The 23,401-nt window shown below is 32.6% G+C and overlaps 2 long non-coding RNA genes across 16 annotated transcripts in view; both read right to left on the reverse strand.

Annotated features, from left to right (window-relative positions):
• Positions 1 to 23,401, reverse strand: part of LOC148626752 (uncharacterized) — a 95,536-nt gene that overhangs the window by 14,724 nt on the left and 57,411 nt on the right. The gene's annotated exons all lie outside the window — the stretch shown is intronic.
• LOC148626753 (uncharacterized) lies at positions 499 to 19,864 on the reverse strand. Of its 15 annotated transcripts, none has more exons than XR_015922143.1 (8): positions 12,440 to 12,588; positions 10,388 to 10,506; positions 7,510 to 7,700; positions 6,734 to 6,827; positions 5,038 to 5,233; positions 3,979 to 4,078; positions 3,025 to 3,156; positions 499 to 1,794 (listed from the first exon to the last, which is right to left on the reverse strand). It is a non-coding gene; the product is annotated as an uncharacterized LOC148626753 (long non-coding RNA). The 15 variants fall into 15 exon arrangements; XR_015922129.1 differs by having other exon boundaries at positions 4,944 to 5,233; XR_015922133.1 differs by having other exon boundaries at positions 4,944 to 5,233; positions 6,718 to 6,827.

Consider the following 23,401-nt stretch of genomic DNA (forward strand, 5'->3'; position numbering starts at 1 on the left):
TGCCACCTGGGAATAGAACTACTTTGATTTGTGTATGACTACAATTAAGGCAAATTCTTCTTTCCCCTTCTGATGTTATTTTTTAGTGTAACAGAAATGGCCAAATAATTTGGATTGACAAATTAATTAACTTTAAGACATCAGAGTTAAATAACTTTGAAGGCCTATTGAAAGACTAACTGAAAATACTGCCATTGGTATTTGACCATTTATTGGTCAATTTGCTCAAATTTCTTTGTTGAAAATAGGGTAACTTTGCTAAGGGTGTTAAAAAAAAACGTGGATGGATTTTGATAAGTGATGTCCCGAAGTAAAGATAAAAGATTGGGGAATGGCAACATATATTTTTTTTCATTTATTTAAAATAAGTGGAATACAAATACTTTCAACAATTATCATTACACTATTATCAAGTATCATGATACTTGCAATAAACATACTTTATATTATATAAATAACCCCATTCCCTCAAAGTGTTGTAATACTTTAAACAAATGCTACTACCAATTAGTTTAATGTTAATTCCAGTAAGTAGTTAAAACTATCACGATAGAAACTAGAGGCTCAAGAGAGTCTGAATTGCTCACCTGGTTAACCATTTGCTTATTTGAAAAACTTGAGGAATCAGACAGCCTAAGTTAAAATCAACTAAATTGTCAAATGCAGGAAATGCTTTTCATAGCATTTTTATGACCTGAACCAGAATTTTGCTAAAGGCAACAATTTTTGAGTTATTTGCAAAAAACTGCCATCTGAACCTATGTTCTATTTTTAGTAACGGCGGCAATGATTTTTTTCTTGAATCAACAATCCCAACAGTCATTTTGTGTGGGAAACCCTAGGGAACATAAATGCCAAATTTCATTGAATTCTGTGCAGTGGATTTTGAAAAGATTTTCAAAGTTCATATGCGAAAAATGCAAAAAAAACTGCTTCAGGGTCTGTAACTCCTACATCAGTTGACCAATTGTTTTTTGAAAATTTTGGCATAGGTCCATATCATGATGCTGAACAATTTTATCCCTGCCAGATATTTCTTAAGGAAACGGTTTTTGAGTTATTTGCAAAAAACTGCAATCTGACCCCTATGTTCTATTTTTAGTAACAGTGGCCATGTTTTTTCATTGATCAAAAATTCCGAAGATCATTTTGTGCAGAACACCCTAAGGAACAATCATGCCAAGTTTAAAACCTGTCAGTTAAGTAGTTTCAGAGGAGAAGATATTTTAAAATTTGTCCACAACCACGACGACGGACGCCAAGTGATGGCATAAACTCACTTGGCCTTTGGCCAGGTGAGCTAAAAAGCATTGTTATAGAAATATCCTTATTGTGACATGAATCACCATTCATACAGAAGTTTAAAGGTACCATAATTTCAGCAGTTTTTTTTTTTTTTCACTCTCATTTGTAATATGCAATCTATTAAAATTTCATCTTCTATGTATTTTCTAAAATAAAATAAACCTATTTTTTTTTAACTTTTATCCTTTAAAAATCTGCGAGAGAATAATGCTCATTACAAACTGTGTCAGTATACCAATCTGTTATTCCAAAGTTCTTCTTCCTTTCATTTGAACATGGTACATGACTAGTCAACCTAATGCAGGAAAATAAATGCTATTTTTCCTCCATTCCCCTGGGTGAACAAATAGGAAAAGTGTTTTTTTTTCACAAAATACATCCATTTTATGACACAAATAAATATTTACAAAGGTCTCATACTTTAGTTTGACCCTTGTCTGGGAATATTACAATCACTGTACACATCATGGAAGACAGCTTTTTTCCCTCCTGAAAAAAAAAAGAAATAAATTCAATGCAGTTCAGTCCATAAATAATGAGTTTTTGTGGAGTCTTAGATGCTCACTTACTTCTTTTTTACCTTGCATGTACAGTAGTCCCACTCTTGAGAGAACAACCCATTTGCAACATAAAAAAGGCTTTACAAAAGGGGTGGTCTCTCTAAAGGAATTGATCTGGAAATCAAAATGGCTGAAAATATATACAAAATGTACCTTATGTAACATATTTGCTTTTCTTTTGTAGGATCTTTAGGTGTAATCCAGATAATGTCTGTTACATGTTTTATGAATATTAAAATGCCTTTTATTATCTGTTTAAAATGCAAGTATGACACTTTAAAATATAACAATGTATTTAAACATAAAAGTACTTTAACGTGTACATTGTATAAGATTTACTTTGAAAAATGAACTGATGTCAGACTGTTTTCATAATTAAAATGTTCTCCTTTTTCTGAATATTTTAAATTTGCATTTTACACACCATAAAATCTTCCGCCAGCTTCCTCAAACTGTGACCCTTTTCAGTTAATTTAATGACTTTAACTTTGTTTTCAAGTGTCAACACTTTTATTTTTTTTAACAGATGTCATCTTTGTTTACCAATTGTGCAATCACAGAAGTGTAACTTTAACCTTTCAGGTCAAACTATTGAACATCCGGTCTCAAACTTCTGGTTTATCATTGTTAACAAAGTTGTCAATAAACAACAGCATGGTTGTTTTTGAGAGGACAAAAGATATTTTTGGCCGAAAAAGGGTGGCCGCTGGTAGCATTTAAGGGAGGCCTTCAAAGAGGGGTTCATTAGTATATAAAAGAGAAAGGAGTGGTCTTTCAAATGAGGGGCCCCTACAAAGGGGGACTGCTGTATAATATTTCAGTGATTTTTTATTCTTGGTTGTGTATCAGTTATCCATGCCTGGTCTTTGTCTCTGGATTACATTCTTTTAGTTTAAAACTATAATCCTTGATCTCTCTCATCATTAGTTTGATAAAGAAGTGTATTTCTTATAGAAACATATCCCCAATACATAAACAAAACTGTAAAATTTACTTATTTTATTCATCTCTTGCTTTCTAACCTACTAGGTAAATTAAGCATTGAAAAACATACATTTTTTTAGTAAAATGCAGTTCTTTTTTCTGGAAAAGTAGAAAATCAACATTTTAACTACACAATTTGATTGTGCTTTGTATGCTAACAAATAAAAATGCTTACATAAATCTCTTAAGAATGTTATTTTCAAACAAAGTTTCCAAATACATAAACCTATGGTGCTGCTGCAGGGCACAGTTGTTCAGCTGAACCTAAAAAACCTGGCAGCTGACAACTATCATTGATTGCTTGATCCTATAAAAAACAGATAATTGCTTTTAATAAATGCAATAAAACACAATTTGCCACAATTATACCACAATACTTGAAATTCTATGCATTATGCTATAAAATTAGGCCTCAAACTGAGTCATGAACAATTTATGGTTTACTGCAAGAAATATCACTAAAGTATGATAAAAGAAGATATTCCAGACCTGTCAACAACTACAATATTCATCATAATAGAAATTTGCATTAAAATTGTTCTAAAACATGGTAAACATGAATGAATTTGATATTAAGTGACCATTTGTAAGGGGAGGTAACTGTTTGTTTTCAAAATCCTCAAAAAAATATATTATTTTTAGAAAAAAATATCAATTGAGAGTAGCAAAAATGCATTAGGTGAGTGATTTTTACTTTCAAATATAAGTGTGCACATAAACATGGAAAAATTCTATATCAGGCCAAACATAAAAATATGTTTGTTTGCTGTTTCTCAACCCAATGGTTTAAAGCTTGAGTCAGTAGGTAGGAAAAAAACAAATTATTCTATTGAAATTATAAGAGAGGAAGAAATGCATAAGGAATGTAACATAAGTGAGGTAATTAGTTAGTCTCGTATCCATGATGACTTATTATTATTTTATCCATAATTTTTTGTTGCTTATGATGTTATATAAAAAAATGTGTATCAATTATATCATTGACATGTTAATTTGTAATTATATTGTCAGGATCAATATCTTGAATTATGATACATGTACAACTTTCATGCATATAGAATGTTTCAGGAAATTTGATTTTAACTTAAAAAACCTAGACCATTCCACAAAGATTGGGAAACTTTCAAACCTTGAAGTCAAAAGCACATGTTTTCTACTTTCACTTTGGTTGTGTTGAGCTGTAGTGCTCCATATCAACTGGATATCCTTCCTCTTTCCTGTCTTTGAATCTGTAAATAAAAATCACATATTTTATCTACTTGGATACATCTTTAAATATGGCCAAAATTCAAGTTAAAAATTACATGCAGCTGTTTAAAAAAAATATAAGAAAAAGGAACTCTAACTATTTATTAGCCTACATGTTTTGACGTAGACCCGCTCAAGAATATCAATGCAATACTTGTACCTATTACTACAGGCAAAGTTTGCAATAAAGTTTTCCAAAAAATCTGGAGTAAATGTGATATGTTTTGAAATACCTTACAATTTTTTTTTTAAAACTTCCATGGGAAATATGGTTGTAGCCGACAAAGAAGTTGGTTTGGTAAGGGCAAAATCTAGCCTCAAAAACAAAGTCTACATGCAGAAACTCTAATATTGTTTCTCAAGCTCTTCAATGTGTTCTATAGTTGATTTGATTGGTTTATGGTAATAATTTGAACCTGTAAGGTCATATAAGCCCTTCAAACTTAACCGAGATTGGAAAGATCTGTTAAAAAGGCTGGAAAACACCAAATTTTGTGTAGTTTATCACTCTTTGAACAATGGGCACATGCATGTTTTGACTCTCTTGCTTCATATATTTTGTGTATAATTGTCAGTTACAACTCATGTAAAAATATCCTGAGTCAACAGATGTGTGGCCACTTCCGTTCCACACAAAAAAACACTGTCAAAATTGCAGAAATGTTTAAGGTTTTTGTAAAAGTCTCATACATGCACACCGTTATTTCTGGAATAAAATCATAAATCTTGTCAAAAACATCTTAAATTCAGTGTTTGCCACCATTTTACTATACTGCTATTACTTAGAAATCAGATAAATCAAATTTTCAAAAAAGCCCAAATTAAGAGGCAAAAAAGGGTCCTTACCGAACATTATCCATTATAGGTATAAATTCTGGAAAAAAACTCCCATTACTTTCTATGCTTAGCCATCACTCAATCAACACCAATATTTTTTTACCATTCAAAACCTGGATTTTTCATATATTGTTTAGATAAATATATAGTTTCATCTTATGCCGCAGTCAAACTATATGGTCATGCAGAACTTTTTGGCAATTGACATGGCTTGTTTGTAAACAATGTATTTCAGCACTGTGTTTCCATACTGGACATCCCTGTTCTTTAGATCTTTGGTGAAAAAAAATATTTCAGTTCTAGAAAAAAAAATTAAATAAAAATTACTAAAAAATGAAAGTACTGTAAGAAAAAATTCAAACAAAGCAGTATTATTCAATGGTCTAAGTTCTGGCATTCATTTCCTTACCCCAAATTTTTATCCCCAAAATGGGCAGTGCGTGTTGATCTCATGAATATTTAGTGACTTTATACCTATAAGGGAACAAATTCCATCAAATCTAAATATTTTTTCAGTAAATTACTCATTTTTATATTCAAAGACCAAATATTATGCTTTTCTGTTTCCTAACATCAAAGTTACAAGTAATTTAGTATCTTGTCTCCACTTGCGGCCAGAGTAAATTTTGTATTATTCAGCAAAACTTTCAGGGGTTGAACATTTTTTTGGGAAGACCCGAGCCCTGGACTTTTTCATCTTTTGTACACTAAGCCGAACAATGTTGTGTCAAGTCCCAATCGATATAAATGCAATTTTGTTATCTGATATTCTTATGTATAATTCTATGTTTGCAGGGAAGAAGACACAGTGTCAATTGATTCTGTCTCCACGTCTGATGCCTTGTCATCAGCTTTCCATTTCTGCATTTTTTTTAACCGTGAAATTATAATTGAGCAACGATCTTATCCTCAAAAGTTTATCAATGAAATTTGATCTTTATCATTCCAGCCCTTGATTAATAAAACTTGTAGTATGTCAAAAAATGTGTCTGATCTAGTAAATACCCATTCTAAAAATAAAGTTATAACTATTTATAGGAGAGGGAATCTTTCAAAAATCAGTTTTTATTTTTTTAGATTTGCCATGCCCGACGGACTTATTTCATTGAAAAACGGCAAGTCCGAGGTGCAATTTTTTTTAGTCCCGGGCGTCGGGCTTTAGGAATTTTCAACCCTAGACTTTTCAACTTAAAGAAATTTCTGTTGATTTCTTGAAGAAAACTATGCAATTAACTTGTGAAAATGAGTTTATTCTTGTCTTAGAAACACAAAATACAGAGTTCCACAACAGAAAACTGAACAAAATTGAGGGTGAGGACTTCAAATTCAGTGCAAAAAAAACCATTGATAAGTAATATGGTGGTCTAAAAAAAGGTTTCATAACAAGAAATGCATGTGTTATGTTCCCCTACACTTAACTAGTATTTTTCATAACATGTATAGCTACCTGCAAGTGCATCAAGATAAAACCAGAGTCATCTCATTATCAAAATATAGCATCCCTTATCTTATCCTTGTGAAAATGAGAAAAAAACAGATTCCATTTCTATTATCAACAATAAAAACTGTATCAAACTAATAAAATTGTCGTCCAAATGAACCACTTAACCTAAAAAAGGCAATTTACAATGCAATTTCATGACAAAATTTAAAAAAAGGGACACTATGCTGTTCACCTGAAAAAATACAAGTTTAGGAAGGGAAACACACCCCACAAAAAAGGGCTTACATATACAAATTCTGAAGTATATGAAATACAAGCAACTAATTTTGTTAGACTAACACTGGATGAATATGACCTTGTGACTAAATCTCCAACAAGCAAACATTCAACAGAAATTCTAGTCTCCATGACATCTGTGCAGTTGTTGTGTACAAATCAGGCAGCTATGACTGAAGTGGAAAATGTGCTGAGAATAAAATTAAGACTGCACAAGACAAATCTTTATACTAACCTAACTAAATAAGTTATTCAGAAGTACTTTGATACATGAAAGCCATATTTATACATGTAAAAAAAGAGTTTTTCAATACATGTAAAATAGAGAGTTTTTGAGTTTTTTGTATGCCTATGGTAGAAAACATGAAAATAACCCCCCCTCCCACCCCATTTTTTTTTTGTTTGAAATCCTTAAAAACAAGAGAAACCTACATAAAACTTTTATTTTTATTCACCGTCAAGAAATTACTATAAAAATTAGATATGGAAAAGTGAGATATGAGCATATAATGTAAATGGTGCATGAAAAAAAAATTTTAATGAAATCAAGGGAGGTAATTAAATAGACAATTTTTCAACTGATTGATTGTATGAAAAATAAATCCTTTCTAAAATTGAATTTTGAAGGAAATTTATAGTAAAAACTTTTAATTTTGCCTACAGATCTGAAAGAAAGACAAATAGAACAGTAACAATAGGAAAAAATAGTGACATGTGGAATAAAGTATTTAGGGAGCACATACAAATGTCACAAGTATAAAGGTTACTTAGACAAGATTTATTGAAAGAACAGAAATGGGGTTCAGCTTGGAGAGAAGTGACAAAGTGTACTAAGTGCAAATACAAATCAAAAACCTTTAGCTTGTACGAAGACGTTGAAAGCAACAAGCGAGGTCGTCATGCAGCCAAAATACATGTAAATGTAGGCAGGCAAGTGCGTCTTCAACACACACCAATAGGTACATCAAGTTACCATCAAGTTTGTATGGCATCAAATATTCCCCCTCCATCTGTATCAGGCATGCAGTACAGATCAAATTAAGTGGCTAAAATAATAGAAAAGAAAAATGAAGACATGAAAATGCAGAGAGAAAAGGTAAAAAGGGTGAAAAGACTACACGGCTAGGATCCTAAGACAATAAATGTCCAGGCCGATGTAATCTATATCAGCAGAATATATTAAGGTATTGGAAAAACGCCATTCCAACTAGCAACAGTCTAACTTCTCTGTAATTGAAAATGAAACATTCAAACATGTTGTAGCCACAAATCAAAAATCAAAGCTGGCTCATCAAAAAAGAAAAAGCATACAGTAAAATACTAAAAAGGTGAATACTAACATGCAAGACAGTATTGGAAATGAACAAGCCTAGGCACGAACTGTGAAATGGGTTAGAGCTTAATGAAGTAACCACAAACCCAGACAGTAGTGTAGTGCATATAAAGCCGCAGAAAGCATGGTCAACAAAGGCCTTACTTTAACTGAACCAGTACTTTACCTCAAGAAAAGACCCATGTCAGCCAACCATAGGAAGTATGTGACAAATCTGTCAAGTGTGTGTGATATAATGCCAGCTCGCTTGAAAACCCCCCAAAAAACACCTCCATTGGGCTGTTGCTTCTGACATAGCAGCAAGGTGACAAGCAGAATAAACACAGGAATATACATGATACTACAAAATTCCTGATGGGGTTCTATCAAAACTATCATATGTTACTGATGCCATAGTATCATAGTGAACTGTTCCTGGGCTGTGGTAACCATTCAAAATGTTCACTTTATTTATTTGCATGTTAAAAAATTAAGAAATCTAAGACTTGGATTGAAAAAAGTGGTTACTTAAAGCAAGAAAATTTTGAAATTGAATCAAATGAGAAGTCCAAACATCCAACAAATTATAAACTACCGCCTAGGTAAAGTGATGCTTGCTACATATAAGACTGCTAAAAACACTACAACTAAAAAAGCCCCTTAATCACGCTATTAGAAGTACTGTACCAGCAAATATAAGCTATGCAAGGAACTTTTCCAGTTGAATCCATACGCCAGTCCATAAAGTCAACAAGGGCACTGGCAACTCTATCATCATACTGTGTGTAGTCTGATCAAATCAGGGTCAAAAGTGGCCAAGTCACTGAAAGCCGCTGGAGCCTGAATCGCTCACCTGGTTGAATTTTGCCTTTCAAGGGCAATAAATTAAACAAGAAGTTGCCCAACAATTTTGACTCAAGAAAACTTTGATAGGACTTATCATAAGTATCATTTCAGCAAATGAAAGTTAAAATCTATCATAGTTTTCAAGACATTGGCTGAAAACTGAAAAAAGGAAAACCTGTCATTTTCCCCTGTCAAGGACAATAACTCTTATAAGGAGGCATCTAACAACTCTTATGCCTGAAGACTTTAGTAGACATTGAAAAAGAGCAGTAACTCCAACATGGCTTATCAGATGAAAATGAAAATGAAAATTTGACCGCAGATAGATCTCATCATGTTGAACACTTTTACCCAGTTTGTTAAATCAGCTAAACCTAACGGTTTTGGAGATATATGCAAAAAACTACTGTCTGACCCCTATGTTCTATTTTTAGTAACGGAGGCCATTTTTTTTATGGATCAAAAATCCCCACTTCAGTGCTATGCAGGATACCCCAAAGAATATTCATACAAAGTTTGGTACCAATTGGTCAAGTAGTGTGAGAGGAGAAGAGTTTTGAAAAATTGTTTAATGACGACGGACTCCAAGTGATGGCAATAGCACATATGGCCTTTGGCCAGGCGAGCTAAAAATCGCACTTTGAAGATATGGGTTCCCAGAAAACACACCTATACTAGCTTAAACTGACACACAATACAAAAAATCCTTGTTCAGTCACCATAGAAAAACACAGTTTCAGCCTTGTACCCAAGCTAGAAGTTCACTAGCAGAAATGTGACAGTAAAGAAGAAACTTATAGAGCTTCATGATGCAAACAAACTTTGTAAGACAGCAAGCAATCTAAGATCACTTGGACGAGATCCAGAGTGTCCAGGCTATCCTGGTAAATGTTCAGCTAACATGAAATGGAGTGCTACGATAGGCAATGAAGATAGGTATTTCGAAATACTGGCTGATATGCTAAATGACCACTTATATTTTGACAATTAACAACAGATGGTGACAGTCATTCGTTCAGAGGATTTAGCCAGAAACAAGAAGAAAATTTAATTATCATACCTGAGAACCTTCACCAGATACTTAGCCAAATCACAAATGCGAGACTGTGACAATGCCAAATCTAATGAAATGATGCTACAGTTTGTAACTAAAGCAGATTGCACTATGCTCTAAAAACGATTTGCTTTTGACTTAAGCAACAGCTGCACAGAAGATTCAACTTAGCTCTTAGTCTTAGTGAGTGTGCAGGAGATATGAACAAACTTGTAAAAAGATTTAGCTATGCAACAGATAGTATCATTGTGTGTTATACAAGACATTGTTTAGAAAAGTACAAATCATACTCCTATGTATGTAAAGGTACTGAGCAAGATCACTGGGGCAAAGACTTTATGCCAGATGTGGAAGCAAAATGCTTATACATGACAGAGGATGATGAGAGACTTGGACGTAATATAATCAACATTAGATTTGGCCGCACAAACTTGGTGAAGACTCGTTTTGGGACAGTGACACAAAAGTGTGAGGCTGTAAACCGAGGCTATGGAAAGTCAAATCCATAAGAATCCACTCACCTGAGGAGCTATTCTGCTCCTACTAATTCAAACTACTGTCTGCCTACAAGTGCATGCAGGATTAATCATGGACCAGGGGAATCTTGCCACTTCCGACAAATTTGTATCCAGTCACCATGCTGAAAAGACAAAATGAGAAATATGAATATGATAAACAGACAAAAGACACCAAAAGTGAAAAAAGTTAAGAATTATTTCTACAATCAGGAATTTTATGACTTATGACTCAATACTGGATGAGCCTGAAACATATAAATAAGAGGCTTCCAGGAGCCAAAATCGCTCATCTGTTTAAATTTTTGCTTTTCAAAGGCAATAACTGTAACAAAAAGATGTTGGACAACTATGACTGCATGAAGACTTTGTTAGGACATATCATGAGGATCATTTCGTCAATCAAAAGTTTCATTCTATCTATTATAGTTTTCAAGATATTATCTTAAAACTGCAAAAAATGTAATTTTTGCCTTTCAAGGGCAATATGGAGTCATCTGACAACTTTGATCCCTGGAGACTTTTGTAGGCCTTATATTAGTTATAATAAGAATCATTTCAGCAATTGAAAGTTTCATTCTATCTAACATAGTTTTCAAGATATAGGCTGAAAATGTAAAAAAAAAAAGGCATTTTTCACCTCTCAAGGGCAATAACCCTTACATAGAGTCGTCTGACAAGTTTGATTCCTCAAAGACTTTTGTAGGCCTTATAATAAGGATAAATCAGCAATTGAAAGATATTGGCAAAACCTAACGGTTTTGGAGATACATGTTGTATATGCAACAATCTGCTGTCTGACCCCTATGTTCTATTTTTAGTAATGGCGGCCATGTTTTTTTTAAAATTCAAACTTGTATTAAGTATTTTCATTTCATGTCATTTAAAGACATACAATTTGTGTTTTACTAAGAGCACTGACGATGAAATGTGTAGATTTCAGATATTTAATACCACAAATCTACATGTATCTTCCATATCTGACAGCACAAGGCAAACAATAAGGGCATCATGTTAATATAGTATTAATGTATGGCTTTTTCTGTATTGGCCCTGTTACATGCCCAAGGTATTAATAATGGCCATTACAGTCATCTGATGCCATTATTAATACAAAGGGCATATTACAGGGCCAATATGGAAAAGGCTTTGCATTGATACTTTTTTTAACCAACTTTATATCTATTACTGAAACATGATTTCACCTTAATTTGAAATAAGTCTGTATCTCGATGAATCAAATATTTATGAAAATAAATCATGATGGTGTTGTTTCTAATAATCAACCCCCCCCCCAAAAAAAAAAAAAAAAAAAAAAGAAAATAATAATTAATCTCTAGTACAAGATTAAACATACCCAATAATTCAATATACTCAGTTCCAGTACCATCAACAACTTTAAATCTCCTAATCTAATTACATGTAATTGAATTAGGTCACTCTTCATTGAAGTTGTCACTTATTAAATGTAAGAAATGTTCATCATTTTGAATGGTCAACTATTAATGCCCCATACTAAAAGTAGTAATGCATGGTTGTGATTTCCTAGTCACCGGCTGTAGGAATTTCCAAATCATAATTACCAGTTGTAAATGATGGACATTTCTATACATTTTATGTTGGATAATTAAATTCTCTAAAACTTTTAAAGTTTGGACAAACAGAGAAGACAAGTAATAGTTAGAATTGCAAACTAATTCTTGGTCTATTTATTAACAATTGACATTATTTCTATCTTACATCTACTCTACATGAATTTTCATTGATACATGTAGATTTTAATATGTAGGAATTAATATACATTTGTACATGATAAACTAAACTGGTCATTGTGCCATGTACAAGTAATACAAATGTACAATCTCCCTTGCATAACTACTATTTATCCTGTCACATAATATGTGTCTGAACAAGTTTAATTTAATATATATACATGTATCTTCATATGTTGACTGCTCTACTGTCATTGGATGAATATATATAATAAGGTTAAGATTACGTTTTGGTAAAAATAAATTCATCTTTTCTGATAGTTTTCAAGCCTTTTTTTTTACTTACATTTATTTCAAGCAGTGAATGTGATATTTTTAAAAACTTCAGGAAACACATGGATGTATGTACATGTACGTGTATCTCTAATATCTGTAATATTTCCAGTATCTGTACACATTAATCTAACCGGCCAAAACTGAAAAAGATTTTGCTAGAGATGCTCTTAGGGTTATAAATGTGAAGCCTTGTGAAGTACTATTAAGTTATAGACCATTATGAAAGCAAGGGGATATGGGATTGGGATTTTGGAAAAAAATAGTATTTCTTTTAACTATTGCAAACAAAACTTACGCAAAAAATAATGTACTGTTGAAATTACAGGAAATGTGAAGACTGCAGGGGAGGTAACTCATTTTGTATAAACAATGATAATTTTAAAATTGGTATACACACATGGTTCTACAAATTTGAGACCTGTTCAAATGACAGGTTTGTCAAATTAATTGTGGAGTAGAAATTTATATTTTGAAATACATTTTTTTCCAATCAAGTTTAAAGAGTTCTGTGCTACACTGGGTTGATCATCAGCCCAAAGTAGTACTCCTTTCGGTGCCAGAGGGCTGATACATCATGTCAAAAACTTGTTTTCCAGGTGTCAAAGTAGCAAGGCCTTTGTGAAGACAAAACGTGCCATTTAGAGGCAAAGAAGGGGCAGGTCCATAAAAGAAAGTTTTGGTAGTTCAGTCATTTATCAATCAATATCAATTTTTTTTTAATTTACTTGGCTAGATGACTGGCGGGCCTAGTGTCAACAAGTTTTTCTCTTATGCTGTAACATGTAATGGTTATCATAACAATTAAAACACTGACAGTTACATAGTATCTTAATGAAAAGCTTATATACCTTTTGTGCTAGACAAGAAGTTATATGAATTCAACAAACAGTGTACACACATTCATTTAAATATATGAGCCTTTGCTGATATGAACCTCATTTTCCCGATTAATTGTTTTTTCTTTTAAGATTGCAATTGAGCCGTTATATGATTTATATCAGTTGCTAGAAATAAATGTTTCATTTTTAATTTTTGTCCTATTTTTCTATTATTACTTCTTCTACAGAACCGAAGGCCACACGTCTGGTCCTCCCAAAACAAGCTGCAGGCATTGTTTTGCTCTAGGCATGCAAATCTCGTACAGAAAGCTGATAGTTGAGATCAACCAAAACCACTTACAACTTATGCCCCATCTTTATAAACCCACACCAAAGTTTGACACAAACTCATCCATTTGGAGCCGGGATTATCAAGTTCCTCACACTCATTAAATCTAAGTGTTCCTTGAGATTTGTTTCCATACACAGGTCATAATTTACTCCACATAAGTCAATAATATTAACTCTGTAAATTCCATATTCATATTCTAAAAAAATGACACATACATGTATCAAGTGATAGCAATAGAAATAATAAAGTTTTTTAACCATTGTACATTTAGTTTTGTCAAACTTAAACACCTCTATCACAACAATCACACTTTTGGCAAAACAAAAAGTGAAGTGTTCCCCTCCCAAAAAAAAGGCAATAGGCATTGTCTTTGTCCATATATCAAATGGATCGGAAAGTTAATCACTTGTAATATAATGTGAATTTTAAAATCTGTCAAAAGTTTTCTTAATTTCTTAAAAATAGCAATGGGCAACAAGTGTGTAGTATTCATTCCACCCACTTGATGCCTCTTATTGGAGTCGTCATTGTCACGTCATACAATTGTTGCACAACGAATGTCACAGAACAACAGCTAGGAAAACATTTTTGAAAATACATCTGGCACTCTCTTAGTAAAAACTCTGGCAGTCAAAGGGTTGAACCCAAAAAATAAGAATTGTTTGTGGAAGGAAACAATAAATATGTTTCATACACTGCTGTCAACACAAATTTTAATTTCTCCACTCTCCAAAGTGGAGTCACCATTTCAAAAATTGTAACTAACTTCTCCTGTTGGTATACCAAGGCATTTTGAATAGTTCTAGCAGTTTAATAACATCTCAGTAATTGACAGAAATAAGTATTGAAAACTATTGAAATGGAGCACTCTTATCCCAGTTTTCCCTTTGGTGGAGTCACAGTGGACATGAGTGACTCCACTATGAAGAGTGGAGAAATTAAAATTTTAGTTGACAGTAGTGTATGAATCACAACATATCATTTATGCAATGCTAGTATAATGGCATTCGATTGTTTTCTTGTAAAAAAAAAATGCCATCCCATTAAGACTGTCCTGTCATTCTGACATCTGGAAAATCAATGAAGCATTCTTACCCTTAGCAAAAAATCCCTATCACTATCAGTATCTTAACACCCTTGCGTTTTAACATTGCCTAGAGAAAAAGGGGCAATGGAAATTAAGATAACCATAATCCATATTGGAGGGCTTGGCCTCAGGTCACCAAGGGGCTTATCTCTAAATCAATCCTTTAGCTAATAAGGTCCACATACAAAATTAGTCCATATTTCCTCTGACCCTGCAACTCTCCTCTTTTTCATTTGGATATTAATATGTAGGGTTGGGTCAGAACGATGTGTCATACAAAAAAATGATTTTTTTTTTCACAGAGTACAGCCCTTCAACCACTTGTAATGATTTTCAAGTTGAAATTGTGCAGGTCACACCTACCTAGTTTGTGGATCGTTATGGTGTATCCATCTGCACCATGAAAACTGATTTATTCAACGGGTCATAGTTTTCCTTTCCTCGTTTGTCTACCCAGACTTGACTTTTTATGAGCAACTCGGCAGGTGTTTCTAGAAAAGCAGAGGACGCTTACCCTACCGGTGCACCTGGTCCATGCTCCCAGTTTTTAGTGGAGTCCGAGTTGTTCACTTGCTTTTGTTACTTAGTATGTATGATTTTAGTTACTCTATCAGTGTGAGAAACCATTTTTCCCCAACTTGCCATTCTGGCTAGTGGAATATTGATCTTGCTAGCCAAATATAAATTCAACTACCCACATTTTTTTGTGTTTTTTTTCTTCTGTACTATCGTCTGTTTTCTCTTGGATTTGACTATCTCCTGTCTTTCTGCAACTATCTTTTCATTTGTTTTTAAATTTATCAAAAACTTTTCCATTTTCGAATATTCCCTCCAATTTTTCAAGTACTTTACAGTAACAAAATAAGTACCCCAATTCTGAACTCACATTTTAAAACTATCTTTTCATTTATTTTTAAATTTATCAAAAACTTTTCCATTTTCGAATATTCCCTCCCATTTAAGTTTTTCAAGTACTTTACAATAACAAAATAAGTACTCCACTTCTGAATTCACATTTTAAAAATAAAATAATATTTTGACAGATTCATCATTATGAAACAAGAAAATCATTTGCTTCTTGTTCATTTTTATTTTGACAATAAACAACTAATTTGCAAGGTAACAAATCTTAAATTACCAAGATAATTTTATTTGAATACTAATATGAGATCAGGACCGTCACCTAGGTTTTGGCGCATCCCGTTTACCAGAAATTAAAATGGCAGATTGTAAACAATGCTTTACAAGTCAATAAAATTGTGCATATCATGCCAAAATTGACTTGAAATATTCAAGCTAAACTTCTTAAAATGAAGGGAACATATTTACAATGTATGATGTTAAGGGATGTTTTACTAAATAACCTGTTGGCTGGTTAACTTTCCTTGGACCTTGCCAATCAATTGATGGTCGCCAAATTGACGAGTGTAAGCAAATGAGAACTTGCCAAAATACACATCTACTCGTATTTGGCGAGCGGTGGTTTTCCACATTGCTCCATGTTCTTTGTTGTGAATGTCTGTTTTCCATGTCTAGTCTTTGTCTCTAGATTACATTCTTTTGATTACCAATATAACCTTGGTTCCCTTGATTACTCTTCGATTCTGGAATCATTTTCCTGTTTGCTAATACCAAATTAACTACAAAAATTACATTATGGAAGGAACAGAGCAGAAACAATTTTTAAAACTGGAATGTTTCAAAATTCCACAGAAAAATCATGTGTGCACTACCCTCCTGTTCCAAAAGTAACATGCTCTCTATTAGTTACAGTTCAAAAATTTTAAAACATTTTAAATGTCAACAAAACAGGGTCTCTCATGGAAAATGATCAAAACTTCAATAAAAAATGTAATTTTTGTAGCAAATTTGGTATCAGCATACAGGAAAATGATCCCGGAATCAAACTAGGTAGATGTGACATGCACAATTTCAACTTGAAAGTTGTTACAAATACAAGCAGTTGAAGGGCGGTACTCCGCGGTACCGCTGAATCTCCAACTTTTTGTATGGCACATCATTCTGACCCCAACCCGACATATCAATATCCAAATAAAAAAGAAGAGGGTTGCAGTGTCAGAGGAAATTCAGACCAATACAAAATGACCTGAAATGTTTTTAAAATGGATGTCCTTGATTTGAATGCATTGTAGGTTAGTGAGGTCTTACCGCCGATGAATCTGCGAGAGCAGTGTACATTTTATAATTCAGCAAAAATTACACTATGGCGATTTCAAAAGTTGTACAGAGCTTATATTTCCTGTTTGATTTATCGACTTTAAATAAGGTTTACTTGACTTGATTACCTGCCTGTTCTGCCGTTACACATTCAAATCGTCTCGGGTCTTAATTATCCTCAATTATGAAAAGGTCCGATAAATTCCTTATAGCAAAAGGATGGTGACCTGTTTGGATTGACTTATGTTCAGATAACAGTCAGAAAAAAAAGCATATGGGTGTGGCTATCTTTCGAGGTTCTGTTGTGGAACATTCAAGTCCCAAATAATCGTAGAATTTTTCATGAGAAAATTTTGCTCTTCAATCCTTTGAATAATTGTCATTCTTTATTGAAATGGTGGTAAAATCTCAACGAAAATGCTGCTGTTGATAATGTATTACTCTTACCCTAAAAATGAACCTCTTTTCCTGATTCCCCCAACATATCCATGTTTCAAAACAACTTTTTTCACTCGAGTATTATACAATAAGGGCGAAATTTGATTGGGAGAATTTTTCTTTTATCAAATTAAACTTAAAATACAATTGACCAATCGATTGACCAGCAAAAAATGACACTATATAACCTCCGATATTAAAAAAATGCCTCACAACTTAATCAATATTTTCGACCAAACAAATTCTACTAACGTCGGAAAATATCGTATTCGCCCAAAATGCCAAGGGCGCATATATATATATATTTCCAGCACTGAATCCCAGAACGGATTAAGCCTGTTACCAAATATTTTTTTTATAGACTTTTCAATGAGTTTAGACCTTTCATACAATGTGTTAACCCTCACGAATTGTAGTGTTTGGGAGGGGGGTTACATTATCATATCCAGTTTAACCCCATACTGGTGGTCAAAATATTAAGCCTCTGGACCTTCATATTATAATCCCTTTTGGGATTTGGCACTGGGGATAATTTTTTTTGTTTTGACGGGTGGTGTTCAAAGCAAAAAATATATATATCCAGCTTCAAATCCTTAAAGGGATTAATCTCGTTACCTAATGTGTGTTTTTTTTTTTATCGACTCGTTAACCCTCATGTAGCGTAGCGTAGGGGGAGGGGTTACTTAATCGTATCTAGTTTAACCCCATACTGCTGATCAAAATACTAAGCCTTTGATCTGACGTTGGTTACGTACATGTATATCATTCCCCTGTTCTTCTTTACAAAAACTAATTCATTACATGTACATATTTAAGGCTAAAAACCACTAATTCCACTTTCCATAGGCTTCTATGCTAATTTCACAATATTCAATGGCTTCTATGGACTTTACTTTAACTTTAACCTGCAGAGGACTATATATCAGCATGATTCTACATATGTCAGCTCACAATCCTCAGAATGGCATGTGGGGTTAGCAGACTTGCAGTGCAGTACTGGTCACCGGAAGTGAAGGGTCTATAAATAGCATGGGAAATCCCAGTGTTTTCACAAGACAGGGGTATATTTAAAAATCATTATGGAGATTAGGCTTCACATCACAAGAAGCAAAATGCACCTATAAAATGTACAGAAATGTTTTTCCTTTCAGAAACTGTTTAAATTTTTTAAATAAGATGAGAACTTTTTTCACAGCACTATGAGGAACAGGGGTAATTTCTGCGGACTATTTTTGCGTACGTTCCAAATGCTCATTGGTTGAATTGGTGGTCTGTAACCTAAAGAGTCACTTTTTGTCTTAGAAAAAATAAATAACTATACAGGTATCTTCCTACACACATACTGAATGCATTTGCAAAGTTTCAGTGAAATGTCACAAGCACTTTTTTTCAATATTTGATTTTTAAATATAGGGTAACCAAGTTGTACGAGCAAAAAAGTGACAATATTCTACCATACTTAAATGCATTAAATATTTGCAAAGAACTTTTTCTGACTTTTCAAATAAAAAATATCAATCACAACTTGTTTTTTAACAATATTAATGAAGAAATAGTTTTAAAAGTAATCATTTTCTGAGAAATTGGTCTATTTTTAAAAATTTATTTCTGACATGCCTCCCCCTTTTTCTTGATCACATGTCAAAAATCCTAAATCTTTAAATTTTCACAAAAGGTGATATATTTGGCTTTAAATTTGTAAATACAGTGTTTTCACATTAAAACATGACCAGTAAAGGGCACCTAAAGCAAAAAAAGTACTCAATAATGGATTTTCCATGTTGCCATAGGGGAATGCTGATATGGCCTTAACCGCAGTAATGAAAGTGAGTTTTTCCTCATTTCTAACCTAATTTTTGCTCAAATCTACACAAAACTTGATTTCAAGAGCTTATTACCACCATATTTAGGTAAATATAGCCCTCAAAGTTTGATATTTGATATTTTTACTAAATTTTCTACACTTTTTACAAGATAGGACATAAAAATCAGCCAAAAAGACCAATTTTCCATAATTTGGACCTATAACTTAAAAAAATGCATATTTTGAAGGATTTTTGTAGTGTATTCCTCTCATGGCAAAGTTAACAAGATCTTCAAGTAGTTTAAAGCTATTTCAAGAAACTTTTCATTTTGCCATGGCTACATACTGCTGAGTAGCGAAACGTAGCTTGAACTATCAGTTTGTGACTTGGCACTGGGGATATTTGTTTTGTTTTGATGGTGGTGGATTCAGATTTTTACCAAATCATTTTTTATCGACTTTAGAATGAGTTAGTACAAACTTTTCCTCTTTCAACTATCCTGGACTTGACCTTTTATGAGCAATTCGGCTGGTGTTTCCAGAAAAGCAGAGGACGCTTAACCTACAGGTGCTCCTGGTCATACTGGTCACCTGGCACACCCGCCATATACATCAACAGAGTTTTTGAGGGACAAATGTTTGTATGACTTACAGACATGCAGCACAGTCAGGGATTTAAATTAGCGGTGGTCCTGGACTAATCGGACAGACGTGGAGTTTCTGTTTCAATGATGACGTATGTTTGCGGGTCTCACTAATTGGCGACAAGAAGTGACAAAAAGCGACAAGAAACAACTAGTGGAATAACACAAAGAAATTTATGTTTACATTTAAACACAGATGTACAACTGTTTATTTATGTGTTTGATTTAAATCCAAAAGGAAAAAAAAAAGAATACGAAAATATTGCTTTTTAAAACCAGGAAAAGAATATTTTTCAGGTAAAAGTGTGAAGATAAAAGTTTGTTTGAAATATTTTCGAAATGATAATAGCATCCGGAAGATTTTTTCATCAAAGAAAAATAAAAAAAGAAAGAGATAAATCAATTAAGTTACAGGAAAACTGACTTTAAAATATGTTATCAAGATTCATTGAATATAAAAAGACATAATGAAGATAACAATGGCAGGGAATTATTTGTGTAAATTTAAATGCTAACATGTTAACAAGAAAATATTTAAAAAACAAGGTTGTCAGAAATTTAACACAACGTTGAGTTACCGGTAATACTAGTTACAACTATGGGCCTTGTATCAGTGGCCTGGGCAAAAAGCAAAAACGAAACAAAAATAAGACCTATGTTTTGTATATATACTCCCATTTTTAAGAATAAGGCAAATTGCTCATCTTGGTATTATTTTTACAAGTTTTCACATTTCTCTAGATAATAACCTATTTTATAATATATTTTGAACTAAGTTCTTCTTTTATACTGTTTTTGGTGTATTTGGCTTTTTAACAGTATAGGGGAATAGCCGGGAGAGCTCAAGTGACTGATCAGGTCTCGATTTCACAAAAAGTCGTAAGTGTAAAGTTGATCGTAAGTAATGGAGATTTGCCTGACAACTGAAACGACACATGGGTCTTTGGTTGTTGGCTGAAATAATGATATAAAACTTAAAACTAGTTTTTATAATTTATTGTTTCCTCGATGCATGTATGTAGGATCATAGTAAACTTCACACAAAATAATGAAAAACATAAGTTGATGACATAATTAATTAAATGATATTTCTTTAATAAAACCAATGACTATTGTTAACACTTTAAACAGGGAGCCAGTAATGAAACTTTCAATTATAAAATATATAGTTAAATAACTAATAAACTATTAAACTTTTACTTCAAACATTATTCAAATAAACAATAACCTTTAACACTTTAGAATGAAAGGATTTTACATAAATAATGGACCCTTGTTTAACATAGAATGACTGGTCCCTAACTTTAACTTCCGGTTATTGCATACTGAGTAAAAACAACTATTTACATTTACTTCCACATGTTACACACCATATGATAATAAAATGAACTAACTTAACTATGAAGCAAATCCATTGATTAAATGCACATAATTCAAACAAAATTAAACACATTATTTAACTTCTATTATTCTAGCTATGTACAATCACAAAATCACTTTAAATTGTTATAAATATTTAGTAAAGGATTTAAACTATTTTACAACACAATTTCGAAATAAGCTTACCAGCATTAGACAATTGTTCTTGACGTGCTTTTGGGCATATTTTGCCCAAAACACTTTTTTACAAGATTTGTCTTTCGAAAATTATGAAATTAACTCCTCTTAGTAAATCAAATAACCTAAATTAAATCTTATGAACCGATTTCATTTCAATAATACAAAAAAGTGATAAATTCCAGACTTGCGGACCAACATTTTATTAACATTTATCTCCCTTTGGAGCAGGTGTATATTCGGAAAACGTAAGGTTTTCCATCCGATATCGACGATACTTCAGAATATCTCGAAAGTCAAAAGGGAATTTCTCGTTCTATTGACCCGGCCAAAATCATCCTTATGTAAACTACCAACAAACTGAAACACCCTGTAAATTTCAAAAACACCGTTGTGTTTGTCTGCTGGGGATTTCATTTTCATTCGAGTTACCTCTTTTTTCTGCACCCGAATCCAAACATCGATTAGAGAGACTCCGAAATTATACCTGCTCTTACGGGAGGTAACTTTGCAAAAACAGGATAAAATATAGCTGCATCCCGATCTCCGCAAGTAGGGAATAAAAATATAAAATACACATACCTGAAATAATGATATAAAACTTAAAATAATATAAAAATAAAAAAATAAATGTAGGATGCAGCACCGTAGGAACATAGCTTTTTATACCAGATTAGCCAGAAGAAATGATTAACCAATAAAAATCAAAATTTATTTAATTGGTCAACTATCAATCAAAATCTTGACCAATGAAACAAAATATAACAAAGTGTTTCTAGGGTCAAATCATCACTATGTGTCAACCAAAAGTAATTTTTTTTTAAAATCCTAAGCCAAACGGACATTTGTCCTTTATTACATAATTTATCTCGCATTTATTGTTTGTGTTCACGTAGCGAAAATCGGAATTAAAGAAAAGACTTTGTACATAATTCCTTGTGGCTTAATCTTAAGAAAAGATATACAATTTACCATTAATTAGCTGAAAGCTTAACTTTAGATAATAGGAAAAAATGACGTTTGCTAAGTTCATTTTAAGTGACGAAAAATAAAATACATGTACATATAAAATCAATAAAACACTTTAAAACAGCACAAAGCTAAATTATGAAAAACTTTTCCATCTACAATTTCATTAAATTGTAGATTTTTAGAAAAAAAGTTTTATTTAAAAAATATATACTAAATAGACTATAATACTTCTACAACAATGCATGTTGCTATATTTTTCTTCCATTAAAGACAAAAATCACATTTTCCTTTAATCATACCACTGAATATTGTATCCAAATAATTTCTTTTTTGTTATTTCACATAAAACATGTTTCCATATTTTTATCAATTTGAAAACACATCAAATCAAATGTAATATATATAGATATAGTTTCTTTATGAATTGTAGTATCTAATTTGTTCAAACTATAGTTAATGTGGTACACGTTTTTAGTTGAATTGAAGTAATGTTAATTAGTTTTTGGACATATAGGAATCCCGTTGTCTTTCCGTCTGTACAAACTTCGTGCCCGGTCCACAACTATTGAATGCCTTGAAAGATATTAACGATGTACGTTTAGGGCAGCGTTGCTGTCTATCATTAAAGTGTGAACAAGAATGAAATGAAAGGATAAACGTTAAAGATCGCAAAATGAAAGAAGAAATAAAAGGAAACCTTCAACGACTGGGGTCTACTTCAGCGTACCCTTTTCAAGTATTTCACAACTCTGTAATCCAAATGTTTATTTAGTGTTTCCAAATGAAACACAAATCAAAACGATGAAACAAACTAGTATTATGCACTCTGAGAGGCCTTTTATATTACAGATGTAATTTTCTTGGTCTTTATAATCACCATTCTGGCTAAGGGCATGATTAAAAGCAATTAGTTCTACTTTCGGTGTACTCTAGTCTGGTTAACACGAGGAATAATCCTCGATACCATTTGTCAGTCAAACATAATCAACTAGAATGATGGCCCATATATTAAAGCTTGGTTCAGTATGCTTGGTTTAACAAACACTGGTATACTAAGCAACTGCACCTAGCAGACATATTATATCTTCATTTTCCTCTTGTTGTTGTAAAGAACTGAGGATT

The sequence above is a fragment of the Perna viridis genome, chromosome 1 (assembly GCF_037379345.1).
Source record: "Perna viridis isolate PV_CMFRI_1.1 ecotype Kerala chromosome 1, ASM3737934v1, whole genome shotgun sequence".
NCBI classification, from domain to species: domain Eukaryota; kingdom Metazoa; phylum Mollusca; class Bivalvia; order Mytilida; family Mytilidae; genus Perna; species Perna viridis.